Source organism: Mobula birostris, chromosome 9, assembly GCF_030028105.1.
Source record: "Mobula birostris isolate sMobBir1 chromosome 9, sMobBir1.hap1, whole genome shotgun sequence".
Classification (NCBI taxonomy): Eukaryota; Metazoa; Chordata; class Chondrichthyes; order Myliobatiformes; family Myliobatidae; genus Mobula; species Mobula birostris.
The window spans coordinates 26,930,387-26,936,386 of record NC_092378.1 but is presented as its reverse complement, the minus strand read 5'-3'; the positions used below and the strand labels follow the sequence as shown (position 1 = coordinate 26,936,386).

At 45.6% G+C, this 6,000-nt stretch overlaps 1 protein-coding gene across 1 annotated transcript in view; it reads left to right on the top strand.

The window, feature by feature from the left end:
• borcs5 (BLOC-1 related complex subunit 5) overlaps nt 1-6,000 on the top strand; it is a 77,632-nt gene continuing 71,632 nt past the window's right edge. The window contains exon 1 of the mRNA XM_072267651.1: nt 1-262. The gene's annotated coding sequence lies outside the window, so the exon portion shown is untranslated. The remainder of the gene's footprint in view (nt 263-6,000) is intronic.

Sequence of the window (6,000 nt, the reverse complement as noted above, 5' to 3'; positions counted from 1 at the left end):
CGGAAGTGCCCCCCCGCCCGGTGTGTTGTTGCCGGGAGAGCGCGCGAGGGGCGGCGGCGCTCGATTGGAGAACTGAGCCCGGCGGCCCGACCAGCACCGGCACCGGGCGCCTGCTGACCGAAGCCGCCAGCGATCGCGACGCGGGCGCTTTTACGGGAGGAAGGTTGGCCAGATAGCGCTTCCGCAGAACGGAAAAAAAAACCAAGAGTTATTTTGTTGCGAGTCCTGACGGTGTCCACGCGTTCGCGGCTTGAAGGGAAAGGTAGGCGGGTTGATACTCTTTCCAGACGTGACAGAACCACCTTCAACCTGGGGGTTTACCTATTGGGAACTAATACCCAGTTCATTGCTTTCTTCCTGGTGCATTGCGCCGGTTGGTTGTTAGAGAAGAATCTCACTGGTGCTGTGGAAGCAGTTAGTTCTGGATTAATTTGTTTCAGAGCTGCGAGATGTGGGGCAGGGAGAAATTTGATGTTGGTTAACGGTTTGTGCTTTGCTGCATTGTTGAACTTCCATTCTGCATGTGCGAGGGTTGCTGCTAGAAGAAAAGTGGATGGTTTTGAGCTTGGGAAACGTTTGCAGCCCGCAAATTCTGATTTCCTAATGTTCCCTGGAGATGATCCATTTTGTATTTCGACAACCTACTTCGGTCCTTATCGTTCCCTCTGTCGTCAGATATCTTTTGTTTTTACGTCCTGGGTGATGTAATGTTTTGGAAAGACAAAACAATTGCTTGTGACCCCTGTTAGTTTATCTCCGATTTCAACACCTCTCAGGCCACTGTCTGAACTAGGCAGACTGCAGTTTCGGCCTGAGATCATTTGATTCCCATCTGACCCTGCATTCTCATCATCAGCAAGTCTTCCCACTTCCAGATTTTAGTATCATATACTTAGGTTGAATTACTGATAAGTTCTTCTTGTCATTTGAAGAATAAATTATTCCAATATTCTCAGACTAACACTATAAACATGGGCTCATTCAAAATTCCACTACACTGGCGCTACTGTTTTGTATGGCTGTTGTCCTGACCTCACTGGTTTACTTAGAAATTTAAATTCTCGTCTTTACTGCTCCCTTTCGTCACAGCCGCCCCCTGTGAGATCCATCGTTGAACGGCACAGCTGGCAGAACCGCTGCTTTCGCAGCTCCAAAGTTCAAAGTGAAATGTATTATCGGAGTACTTCCTTGTCACCACGTACAATCCTGAGATTCTTTTTCTGCGGGTATAGAACAGTAACTGTAAACATCCGGAACTATAACTGTAAACAAACTCTGCAAATGCAGGTATAAATAAACAGCAATAGAAAAAACAATGTAACAGAATCCTTCAATGAGTGTAGTTATCCCCTTTTGCTCGGGAACCTGATGGTTGAATGGTAACAACGGGATCCCACCACTAAGCACATCTTTCCCTCCCCCCTCTCTCTGCATTCCGCAGGGATCGCTCCCTACACAACTCCCTTGTCCATTCGTCCCCCCCATCCTTCCCCACTGATCTCCCTCCTGGCACTTATCCGTGGAAGTGGAACAAGTGCTACACATGCCCTTACACTTCCTCCCTTACCACCATTCAGGGCCCCAAACAGTCCTTCCAGGTGAGGCAACACTTCACCTGTGAGTCGACTGGGGTGATATACTGCGTCCGGTGCTCCCGATGTGGCCTTTTATATATTGGCGAGACCCGACGCAGACTGGGAGACCGCTTTGCTGAACATCTACGCTCTGTCCGCCAGAGAAAGCAGGATCTCCCAGTGGCCACACATTTTAATTCCACATCCCATTCCCATTCTGACATGTCCATCCACGGCCTCCTCTACTGTAAAGATGAAGCCACACTCAGGTTGGAGGAACAACACCTTATATTCCGTCTGGGTAGCCTCCAACCTGATGGCATGAACATTGACTTCTCTAACTTCCGCTAAGGCCCCACCTCCCCCTCGTATCCCATCTGTTACTCATTTTTATGCACACATTCTTTCTCTCACTCTCCTTTTTCTCCCTCTGTCCCTCTGAATATACCTCTTGCCCGTTCTTTGGGTCCCCCCCCCCTTTGTCTTTCTTCCCAGACCTCCTGTCCCATGATCCTCTCATATCCCCTTTTGCCAATCACCTGTCCAGCTCTTGGCTCTATCCCTCCCCCTCCTGTCTTCTCCTATCATTTTGGATCTCCCCCTCCCCCTCCAACTTTCAAATCCCTTACTCACTCTTCCTTCAGTTAGTCCTGACGAAGGGTCTCTGCCTGAAACGTCGACTGCACCTCTTCCTACAGATGCTGCCTGGCCTGCTGCATTCACCAGCAACTTTGATGTGTGTTGCTTGAATTTCCAGCATCTGCAGAATTCCTGTTGTTTGCGGTTGAATGGTAATAACTGTTCTTGAACCTGGTGGTGAGAGTCCTGAGGCACTTGTACCTTCTATCTGATGGCAGCAGCGAGAAAAGAGCATGGCTTGGATAGTGAGGATCTTTGATAATGGATGCTGCTTTTCTACTCCAACGTTTCATGTAGGTGCATTCAATGGTTGAGAGGGCTTTACCTGTGATGTACTGAGCCGAATCCACTACCTTTCATAGGGTTTTCCACTCATGGCATTGGTGATTGCATACTAGGCTGTAATGTAGCCAGTCAGCACACTTCCCACCACACATCTAGAGAAGTTTGCCAAGGTTTTTGATATATGCCAAATTACCACAGGCTCCTGAGGAACTGGAGGCACTGTCATGCTTTCTTTGCAATAATATTTTTAATCTGGTTCCAGGACAGGTCCTCTGAGATAGCAAGCGCCCAGGAATTTAAAGTTATGACTTCTGATCCGCCAATGAATACTGGCTTATGAACCTCTGGTTTCCCTCTCCTGAAGTCTACAATCCGTTCCTTGGTCTTATTGACAGTGAGTGAGAGGTTGTTGTTATTACACCACTCAGCCAAGTTTTCAGTTTCCCTCCTGTGTGCTGATTCCTGACCACCTTTGATATGGCCCACAACAGTGGCGTCATCAGCAAGCTTTTATGTGGTGTTGGAGCTGTACTTAGCCACACAGTCATAGGTATAAAGCAAGTAGAGCAGGGGTCTAAGCACACATCCCTGCAGTGCTCCTGTGCTGATGCAGATTGTGTGGGAGATGTTTTTGCCAATCTGAACTGACTGGCATCTGCAAGGGAGGAAATCCAGGAATCAGTTGCGCAAGGGGGTATTGAGGACTGATTTACTGCTTAGAGGGGATGATGGTGTCAAATGCTAGGCTGAAATTGACCTGGGTTTATTCCTGACCTCTGGTGCTGTGTGGAGATTGCATACTTTCCTTGTGAGGACCTCCTCTGAGTGCTCCCTGGTCCCTAAATGTTTGAAATGGCCACTGAAACTTGCCCCTTATGCAGAGGTGAATGGTGGAATCTGAGGAAAATAAATGGGTTAAGTGTAAACTGATGCTTGATACTCAGTGTAATCTTACTTACTGTAAACACAAGACAATCTGCAGTTGCTGGAGGAACTCAGCAGGCCAGGTAGCATCTATGGAGAGGAATAAAGAGCCAATATTTCAGGGAAAACCCCTTCATCAGGATGTTACAGTATTGTGTCTCTGACATTGGCAGCTATGCTTCATGCTCTCAAATTGAGCCCCCATTATTCAGTAGCTGACTTTATGAAGTTGTTACTGGAACTTGCCTTGTTGACAAGGCTTTTGCTTCCTCGCTGTTAGGTTTTGTGTCCATCAAGCATTTTGTGATATTTACTCTGCTGAAGGAACTACAATATGTTGTAGTTATTGTAGAGGGCACATTGCATAATTTAGTGACAGAATATCTTGTGTTCATCTGGTAGGCAAGCAAACATTTGTTCGTCAGCCTTTTTTGTGTCTGGGACAAAGATAGATCCTGGCACATCCTTTCTATCACTGACCTCTCGGTGTGGTCTGCTGTATGGTCTACCAACTTCCCCATCCTAAGTCCACACTGTCCCATCAGAAAATAGTTTCCCCTGTCCCTACACCCTTCCCTCACTACTGCATGGAAGTGTTAGATGCATATTTACTGGAGGGAAGCTCAACCATGTGACCACTTGATGTAGAGGTGATGTGTATTACAGACTGATATTTTATGTTACCTGTACTCGCCTTCCGGTATAAAAGATGTCATTTATTTGAGGGTGGTCAGTGTGAGTCTTTTGGACTCAATGACAATACTTGTTTATCTGTTCTACATGCCTTGCATTCTTGTGTCAAGTTTTGCCACCAGTTACTGTTGTTAGAGAGGGAAATTTGCCCTTTGACAGAGAAATTGAACATCAAATCTTCACTGTCCTTTCAGTAGTTGTGATCTTTCCATGTTTATAGAGAAGACCACAAGGTAACATTAAGCTTTTGTGAAATTTCACAACAAACAAATGTAGAGCAGTACCTAATATATTGAATTTGATTGATAAAGACAGTCTTTGAACGATAGTACAAAATAGTGACCACTCTACATTTTCCAACATGAATAGGGGGGTGTGTGTGTGTGTTAGCTGAAATTTCCTCCTAACCAAATAGCTGGGATTTTGTCAGCAGCAAATTGCCTGCACCTGTTATGGGCCTAAGGTCATAATTCCCACTTCAGACCTGTAACAGGTGCAGGAAATTCCCACTTAATTTTCCTGCAGCCCCAGTGAAAGAATCTGGCAACAACTCCAATGGTAAGTCCTTTGCCATGATCTATGTGTAAATCCTATCGCATGGAGGTGAGAACAAGCCCAACCTATGAAACTACTGAAAAGAAATTTAGCAAACAGTTAGGCCACTTACCTTGGTTTAACCAGCTGTCAAAGCACCGTTCCAAGTTATTCTGATCAGTAAGTTCTCATTTATAACAATTCATGAAAGAAACATTTAAATATCTGCAACAATAAAGGAAGATCAAAAATTACTAACACTTCTCTGGTTCCTGGCAGCCTTCCTAATTGAATTCAGTACAGCAGGTCTACATGAATCGTGGCAGGGCTTTGTCACACTGAGCTTAGGGCCCAGATGTGCTCTGAATGTGGTGTTCAACCTTAAGGCAGTCTTGGCTGATACTTTTAGCTCCACCTCAAACACTTGAGTGGATTGACTCTGAATAAATATATTTGCAGAGAAATGTTTTTTTTTCTCCTTTGCTCAATTTTAAAGTCTATAGTTTTAAAATTAAACTTGCTTTAGGAAATATTCTTATTACTACAGTAGTTTTAAATATTTGAATTATTTGTACTGCGACGAAGGTGCTCTCAAGATTGTAGAGAATGATACCATTAAGAAAGTCTTGGACTACAAGTACCTCGGGTCAAGAATGATGAGTTATGAGAAGGACATAAAGATACGGAAGGCGCTGGCGTGGAGGGCTATGAACGACATGAAGGAAATCTGGAAGTCAAACTGATCAGAGGGCTTAAAAAGAGGATTTTCATAGTAGTCATAGTGTCCATTCTCATATACGGATGTGAGATGTGGACACTCACCAAGACTATGCGAAAGTCTCTAGATGGTTGCTAGACACGAATGCTCCGGATGACTCTTGATGTGAGTTGGTAACAGCACATGACGAAAGTTGAGCTCTATAACAACCTACCGATGCTCACCACCAAATCAAGGCGAGAAGACTGCAACTAGTGGAGCACTGTCTACACCACCCCGAGCTACCTGCCAGCCTAGTCATCGTATGGGAGCCCAAGCACGGGGGGATGAATCCTGGGCGTCCTCCCAAGACTATGGTCAGCACGCTCCTAGAAGACAGCGGCTAATGTAGATGAACTGAACACGCTGATGAGGGAAAGGGAGAAGTGGAGAGTCCGTCATCGTGCCCGACGCTGGCCCCCTATGCCTGAGTCGACGTAGTAGTAGTACCTATTGTTAAATGCCACTGATTATTGGGGATGTTTACAATGATTATGAAGGGAGGGAACGTTAATGGTTATGAAGGTCTTTGACAAAAGACCTTCAGTGCAGCTGGTAATCAGATTTCAGGTTCCTGAAGAAGGGTCTCGGCCC